At 35.0% G+C, this 8,373-nt stretch overlaps 1 pseudogene; it reads right to left on the bottom strand.

The window, feature by feature from the left end:
* Positions 1 to 4,026: 4,026 nt before the first annotated feature.
* On the bottom strand, positions 4,027 to 7,470 carry LOC102886255 (annotated as a pseudogene).
* Between the last annotated feature and the right edge of the window lie 903 nt (positions 7,471 to 8,373).

Here is an 8,373-nt window from a genome sequence, read left to right as displayed (position 1 = left end):
AGAGAGAGAGAGAGAGAGAGAGAGAAGGAGAGAGACCTAGCCTTTCCCCTAGATAATCAGTGACCCCTGAAACAGCAGAAGACAGTAGCCTGGACCTGACTAATGATCACAAGGGCCTGACCTCTGGCAGGCTAAGGATATCATCTTTACCTAAGTTATGTTTCAGCTCCTGAGCCCTAAGGCTGAATGAAATAGGACAGAGGGACCCCAGAACAGACCTCAGAACTGTCCTCAAGACCTGAAGAAATGATTTACTACCCTTACCTCACCTCCAACCAGTCAGCTCCCAGCACAACTCTGAACTCTTAACCCATGGTGTCTTATGACTTTGTCCTATACAATCTGTAACCTACGCACCATCAGGGAGTTCTGGCTTTTTGAGCATTAGCTTCCAGTTCTGTTGGGTGGCGTCATTCATAGTACAATAGCCAATATTTCTCCACTGCAATTTTCGGTATTTAATGTTTGGCTCTGTTAGTGCCAGGTGGACAAACTCTGTTCGATAACATAACTAGCAACTAGCAAATGAGAGATTAGTGTGCTGGCCATTGGTGAATCTGTGTTGTTAGATTCATCAATTTAATTCTAGTGTGGGCTACATTTTAAAAATCAACCCAAACAATGTAGAGTATCATGCCACTTTGTTTCTAAATTAGAGTTACAATTGGAAAAGAAATAATAGTTTATATGAAACATTAATACAACATGCTGCAGAAACTGAACTCTTAAAAGAATATATTCTGAACTTTCTCACCTGGATACTAACAAATAGTGAACACTGTGTATTTAAGAATAGACTTGGAAGAGAAATCTGGAGAGCAAAGATAAAAAATTTTATGAAGAATCAAATTTAAAATAAAACATTGCTAAAGAGGCAACAAAGAAAATTATAGAATAAGAAAATGATAAGAAGCCTTTTATTCTACTTGTTAAAAATTCTCTTCTTTTGTTTCACTTTTCTCCCTTTTTAAAATGAATTAAAGTACACAAATGAATTAATCATAATCCTTGGTTCATAGTGCACCTTGCTTCATAGTTCATCCTTGACTGTGCTTGGGCCCTTACGTAAATATGTTTGAATGTATTTAAATAATATAGTGATTACCTATGAAGCCACCACGCAACCCAAGGACCAGAATGCTGACCGAAACAGCGAACATCTGCTCTTCACTGGTGCTTTTTTTCTGTTTCACGCCCCCAAACCCAGGGGTAACCACTATCTTAAATTTGTTTACGATTCTCTTACTTAAAAAAAATATGTTTTATCACATATACATGATTGCTTAAACAACATATAGTTTAGTTTTTTTTTTTAAAGCTTATTCATCCATTTTCCCATTAATTTACTCATTCTATTAATAAACATTTGGTTTATTTCCAGATTTTCACTATTATGAATGACACTGAATTTTGGTTTTTGTTTTTTGTCTTCTGGTGCACATGGACAAGAGTTTTTCAGCTTATAGTAGAGGAATTACTCTGCCATAGATATCAGAATACTCAACGTCATGAGATAATTCAGTTTTCCAAAGTGGTGGTTCTAATTTAAACTCTCACCAAACAGTAAATAAGCGATCTTTTTGATATACAATCTTGACATTGTAAAACTACTTATTATTTGCCAACAGAATAGATTTAAAACGTCTTGTTCATTTTCCTGAATACTGGAGTTGAGTAGATTTTTATATGTTTATTGATCATGTACTTTTTCTTCTGAGAAATCCCTATTAATTATTTGGCCAATTTTCTATTGGGTTGTCATTTTTTTTTACAAATTCATAGGACCTCCTTATACTGTGTTGTTGTGATATTAACCCTTTGTAGGTTTTATGCACTACAAATTTCTTTTTCCAGTTTATAGTTTGTCTTTTCACTTTTTAAGGGAAGAAGTTCTTAATTTTGCTATAATCAAAAATTTTAAGCTTTTTAATGGTTAAATATCTTTTTGCATCTCGTTCACCTATATTTTCTACTAAACATTTTAAAGTTTTGCTTCTGACATTCAAGTTCTCGATCAATGTGGAATTAATTTTTGGATATAGAATGAAGTAGGGATATAATTTTATTTTTTCCCTATATCAATAACCATTTTTTTCTCATTCTATTTATTGAAAAGTGCCTTCTTTCCTTGCTGATCTGCCATGTCACCTATATCGCATCTCAAAGATTAAATATGTGGAGGTCTGTTTGGGGGCTCTCTATTGTGCTTCTTGGGTCAGTTTCTTTGGTCAGTTTGTTTATCTTTGTGGCGATATCACACTGTCTTAATTGCTGTAGCTTCATAAAAGTTCTAATCTTTAGCAGGGTAAATCTCTCCTCTTTATTCTTAAATAGTGTCCTGGATATTCTTGACTCTTCCTTTTCCATATTTTAATATCTTATCTTCTCAAGCCTGCATTTTTCCCTTGGTGCTATTTGGAACTACTATGCTTAGCCTTGAGAATGCTGCTGGTGAAAAATAATCTTAGGAATATAACATAAATGAATTAGTCTCCCTGTTATTTCCATTGCAGAAAGGCAGGAACTCTCCTGAATTCTGATAAATTGGTAACTTTAAAGTATTCACAGTAGTACTAATATTGTTTTAATTTCTGCTTAATTGTGGAGTCTCTTAAGATACATAGATTTAAAAGATTATTGCTATGTTCTATGAACTGTAACCTACAGATCCTACGATTCTACAATTCTAATGGTTGTCTTAATAATCCGTTTAATGATATTTAAATTGACATAAATATTAATGAGATTTCTTAGTTAATCCAGAAGAAACTTCACCTTCATTTATCAATATGACTTACCTATAAGGGTGTAATCAATCTCCCAGGTCCATTTTTTTTTTTTAAGTTTTGCATCATAGCATGTACAGAATTAATATTTCTATAGCAGAGGCAGGTAAATGGACAATAGTGCTTGTGGCCAGGGTTGAATGGCTCAGGAGCTCTAGCACCTCAGGCCCCAGTGAGCCTTCTTTCTGATGTCTGAAAACATCAGTCATCTCCACATAACTGTAGCACGTGGTGCCCCAGCACGCAGATCAGGATGCTCTGCTTTATTCAAGTGAGGAGTTGACTCTATCTCATTTTAATTAAGTCAGCAAATAAGCATGTATATATATTCGAAACATGGTTGGATTTGCGTTCCTTTACAAAGCAAATCGCTTAAACTAAACCACAGGCAAATGCAGAGTTAACATAAGTTGAGCACATCTGCTTTCTGTGAGATATTATTCCAAAATCTAATTTGAATCTAATTCGGAATGCCAATAAAAAGTTTAAACATTGAACTCATTAATTTATAAATTATTTTAATTTAGTTGTTTTAATTAGTTATTTTTATGGCTTTACTGTTATAAGAAATGCTCATCTAAAAAAAAATCGACCAATATAGCAAAGGACAAAAAAGATAGTAAAGAACCATTCCCAACCCCATAACCTAGAAACAACTGTCATTAACATAGGAAAATCTTATGCCATTTACCCCTCCGGGCACATATACAGATAAATAGGAAGGTAGAAAGATAGGTAATAGAAAGATGGAGAAACTAAAATAATAATGAATAGATAGGATCACTATAATGCTAATTTTAATTAAAAGTTTACATTTGTATTTATTTGTATTTTGAAGCTCTAGTGTTTGGTGCATACACATTTAGTATCTCTATGTCTTCTTGGTGGATTTTTAAAAATCATTATATAATATTCTCTCATCCTTTTTCATTTTTTTCCCTCTGAAATCTCTATTATCTGTTATCACTATAACCATTCTTGCTCTCATTATTATTATTTTTGGTGCCAATTTTAAATACAGTTTTATTTAAGGCATTGTGTTTTCTACTTTACAATACAGTGGTTATAAAGTACATCTTTATTTCCTTTCCCTGTACACATATTTCATATTCAGATATCAAGAATGACCAGTTATTTACTGTATAGCAGTTGAACTTTAAAACTGCTGTGGAATTTGCTATAAATGTGGGTCCTTTCATATTTTGTGTGGACCAATACTAAATCTGTGCTCAAGGTTGGCTTAATCAACCTCTTCGGAGGTGGATCCAGAAGAGGTATCACCAGAAGCAGGGGCTCCACTGCCAGGCAAGCCCCCAGGCATTCCTCCTGGCATGCCTCCTGCTTTCTGGTACAGCTTCATATCGATGGGGTTGCAGACTTTTTCCAGCTTTTTCTACTGATGTTCAAATTCTTCCTTCTCTGCAGTCTGGTTATTATTAAGCCAGTTTATGAGTTCGTTGCATGTGTCAAGAATCTTCTGTTTCTCCTCATCATTGATTTTGCCTTGAAGTTTTTCATCTTCAACAGTTGCTTTCATGTTGAATGCATAGGATTTAAGTGAATCCTTGGAAGACCCCATGTCCTGCGGCTTCTCATCTTTAGCTTTGTAATTCTCAGCTTCCTGGATCATGCACTCTATGTCTTCCTTTCTCAGACAACCCTTATCTTTAGTGATGGTAATCTTGTTCTTTTTTCCTGTACTCTTACCCACAGCAGAGACATTCGGGATGCCACTGGCATCAATATCAAAAGTGACTTCAACCTGAGGAGCACCACGAGGTGCGCAGGAGGTATGCCTATGAGTTCAAACTTGCCAAGAAGGTTGTTATCCTTGGTCATGGCCCACTCACCTTCATTAAGTAAGTAGTGAAGGTCTGTGTCTTCTTGGTAGGAATGGTAGGATTGAGCTTGATGAGGACAGTCATGACTCTGCCAGCAGTTTCAATGCCAAGGAATAGAGGAGTGACATCCAACAGCGGCCAGTCTTGAACATTTTCAGATTTGTCTCCAGATAGGATGGTTACCTGGATGTCTGTGCCCTAAGTGACAGCCTCATCAGGGTTGATGCTCTTATTTAAGTCTTTTCCATTGAAAAAGTCCTGTAGGAGTTTCTGAATCTTCGGGGCATTAGTAGAACCACCCACTTGGACAATATCATAGATCTGAGAATTGTCAAGCTTGGCATTCCACAGGGCTTTCTCTACAGGTTCCATGGTGCCATGGAAGAGGTCAGTGTTCAATTCTTCAAATGAGGCACAGGTGACAGAGGTATAGAGGTCGATTCCTTCATAGAGCAAATCAGTCTCAATACTGGCATGGGCACTGGAAGAGAGAGTATGCGTAGCACATTCACAAGCATTATGGAGGCAGAGGCGACAAACAGCCCTCTTGTTCTCACTGATGTCCTTATGCTTGAGCTTGAACTCTGCAATAAAATGGCTGACCATTCGGTTGTCAAAGTCTTCTCTACCTAAGTGGGTGTCCCCAGTTGTAGATTTAACCTCAAATATTTCAACTTCAGTTGTGAGAATTGACATACCAAAAATGCCACCTCCCAAGTCAAAGATCAGCACATTTCTTTAAGCTCCAATCTTTTGTCTAAGCTGTAAGCAATAGCAGAGGCAATTGGCTCACTGATGAGTCTAAGTACAATGAAACTGGCAATAGTTCCAGCATCTTTGGTAGCCTGATGCTGAGAGTCACTAAAGTAAGCAGGTACTTCAGCATTGGTAACAGTCTTCCCAAGGTAGGCTTCTGCAACTACTTTCATCTTTGTTGAAACTGTAATGAAACCCTTTTTGGATAGAAACTTTTTGTCTCTCCTTTGTATTCTACTTGGACCTTGGGCCTGCCAGAGTCATTCACCACCATGAAGGGCCAATGCTTCATGTTAGATTGGACAACAGAATCATCAAATCTGATGCCAATCAGGCATTTTGCATCAAAAACCATGTTGGTGAGGTTCATTGTGACTTGATTCTTTGCAGCATCATCAATCAATCATTAGGTATCAGTAAAGGCACCATAACTTGGGGTGGTTCGGTTTCTCTGATCATTGGCAATTATTTCCACTTTTTCATGCTGAAAGACATGCACACAAGAGTAGGTGGTGCCAAGATCAATGCCAACTGATGGTTGCTTGAGAGTACGTACGGCTTGCAAAGAAGAGAGATCAAATCCCTGCCCTCCTGTTCAATGAGATCAGTTTTTATTATTATTAATGTTAGCATAATATATCTTTTGTCATCCTTTTACTTTCAACCCACCTATGTTGTTGTGTTTGAAGTTAGTTTCTTGTAGACAGCATGTAGTCAGATCATGTTTCTTTTTCTTCATTTTAAAATCTTGAGATTGTCTATATTAAAAACTTACTTCCACTTAGGTCCTTTAACTCCTGCTTTTAAAATATAATTGTTTTAAGTATTTCCTCTACATATATTGAGCACCAAACAGATGCTGTTATAATTTTTGCTTAAACCATCAAATACGATCTTAGAAATTCATGAGAAGAATAGTTTAGTATATTTACTCCTATTTTTGCCCATTCCATTGTTCTTTTCTTTTTGAAGTTTTAAGCTTTCTTTGGTTATCATTTTATATTTGGAGAAATTTTTTCTCCATTCTTTAAGGGTAGGTCTGCTAGTGACCAATTCTCTTATTTTTTTTCATCTGAGGATGTTTTCATTTCCCCTTCTTTCCTGAAGGATAGTTTTTCTGGACACAGAATTCACAGTTGCCTATTCTTTTCTTTCAGCGCTTGAAAAATATTGTGCCACTTCCTGCCAACCTCCACGGTTTTGGATGAGTAAACTCTTGTTTATTGGTGTTGCCCTACAGATAATGTATCGTTTCTCTGCTTGCTTCTTTGATTGATTTTCTTCTTTGCCTTTAGTTTTTAGAAGTTTGATTATAATGTTATTTGGCATGGATTTCTTTGGCTTGACATTCATTTATAGGTTTATGTCTTTAACCAAATTTGGTAAGTTTTTAGTCATTATTTCTTCAGATGCTTTTTCAGGACCCCATCTTTTTTCTCTCCTGGGACTCCATGATACAAATATTATAATTTTTGTTATTGTCTCAAAGGTACCTGAGGTACTGTTCATTTTTTTCAACCTATTTTTTTCTCTGTTGTTCAAGTTGAATAATTTCTATTCACTGTTCTTAAGTTCAATGCTTTATCTTCTATCGTTTATTTCCATTCTATTGTTGAGCCTATCCATTGAGTTTTTTATTTTAGTTGTATTTTCCTTGAATTTAACATTGAAAAATAACTGAAGTGAAAGTGAAATCAATGCTGACCTTTAGAGGAATTATTTTTTCACTCTGTGACAAGATAAAGCTATTCCAAGTCCCCGTCTCTTCAATATAGGGCATATTAGCAGGTTCATTTAGAAATATGGTAGGTCCTGAACACTCATTTTTGGAGACACTATCATGTCAAACATCTTAAAGTGGTCACATATTTCACAATAAATATAATTTTACTATAAAATATTTGAAGAAATTTTAATACAGTATCGAAATTTTTATTATTATTTTTTCATTTTAAAACTATAGCAAACATTCTTGGAGGTCCTTATGGGTTTGTGGTTTTAGATTCTGCATCTGGACCCGTTTTGTTGATGAGAATGGGTTTGACACCTGGCAGAGTCTTGCCAAAACTTTCTATTTCATTAGCCATCATCTCCTTCTGAAAGTTTATACCCTGACATTATACCCTTTTCCATGTTTTGTTACTCAAGGGGAATTATGTTGTTTCTCTGGGTAGTTTATGTCATTAGATATTGAGAGAGGTAGATTCCGTGATTCAACTTCATCCAATTATCTTTATCCAAAAGTCTAATATTTTCTTACAAAGTAAAAATTATTATTTTTAGTCCTTTCTCAGTGATATCTGTCACTGACATAATAGCTTTTGATATTTTAGAATGTGTCATTCCTTGGTTGTTACTTATTTAGGTAATATTTCTCCCTATATTACTAATTAAATATAATTAAATCCTAATTAAATTAAATTAATCTTAAATTTTGGCCTAATTTAGTTTTAATTATTTTTTTAATGACTCGAAGTTGCCTACATCATTTTAACCAAAGTTGCCCAAATCTAAAGCTTTATTTCTTTTGTTCATCTACTAAGTATGAATATATTTCAGTTTACTTTTTACTGAAATTGGTTAACATATTCCGATTAATGCATGTCCCCTTTTCCATTTTCCATTTTGCATGACAAAGACACCTAAAGCTCTGGTCAGCACATTTATTTTCTTTCCACAATACCGTTTGCTAAGTTTTGTTTTATTTGCTTCATTACCATATGTCCAGCCATTTTCTATTTAAGTTGTCTTTTTGCATGTTTTACAAGTTTGCCCTTTCTATTTTGTTCTGAGACTCTTATGGTAACCAAATTAATATTTCTAATGTTTGACGTTGTTAATATTGGTATAAAAAGCTAATTTGTAAAGCCAAAAACATAGAGTGGAGAAAGGAATGCCTCTTTAATAAATAGTGCTAGGTAAACTAGAAAGCCTCCTGTAAAAAAATGAAAATAGACTGTTGTCTATAACCACACACCCAAATTAACTCA

Source organism: Pteropus alecto, unplaced genomic scaffold (genome assembly GCF_000325575.1).
Source record: "Pteropus alecto unplaced genomic scaffold, ASM32557v1 scaffold24, whole genome shotgun sequence".
In the NCBI taxonomy this organism is placed as follows: domain Eukaryota; kingdom Metazoa; phylum Chordata; class Mammalia; order Chiroptera; family Pteropodidae; genus Pteropus; species Pteropus alecto.
Note: the sequence above shows the minus strand (reverse complement) of the source record. Positions and strands in the feature narration are given on the sequence as shown.